Raw genomic sequence first — 407 nt, 5'->3', positions numbered from 1 at the left:
TCAATATTAACCCCTAGTGGACAGTAAATTCAGTCCTCCACCATTCTCATCTTCTCTAGTTTCCCGTCGCTCAATACAGACACGGAGACTGTAATGCCGTTCTCTCTAGATTTACAATTCCACTCTCTACTGGGGATGTAAATTGAAAGTCAAAAATCCTTATTTAATTCGTATTTGTATCCATCTGGGGAAATTCGTATTCAAAAACTGGTTTCCAAAAACCATCCGAATCTATTCAAAAGTTAATCAAATACAAATATAAATAGTGTTATATTCAATTTGGTGAATACGATTTGTTTATATCCCTACTTTTTAGAAGATAAAGGTGGAGAATTTTTTTTTTCCCCCAATTTAAAGAAAGAAAATGGAATATTGAACCAAAATCTGTCACACCACCGCCCCCCAAA

The sequence above is a fragment of the Macadamia integrifolia genome, chromosome 2 (assembly GCF_013358625.1).
Source record: "Macadamia integrifolia cultivar HAES 741 chromosome 2, SCU_Mint_v3, whole genome shotgun sequence".
Lineage (NCBI taxonomy): Eukaryota > Viridiplantae > Streptophyta > Magnoliopsida > Proteales > Proteaceae > Macadamia > Macadamia integrifolia.
Note: the sequence above shows the minus strand (reverse complement) of the source record.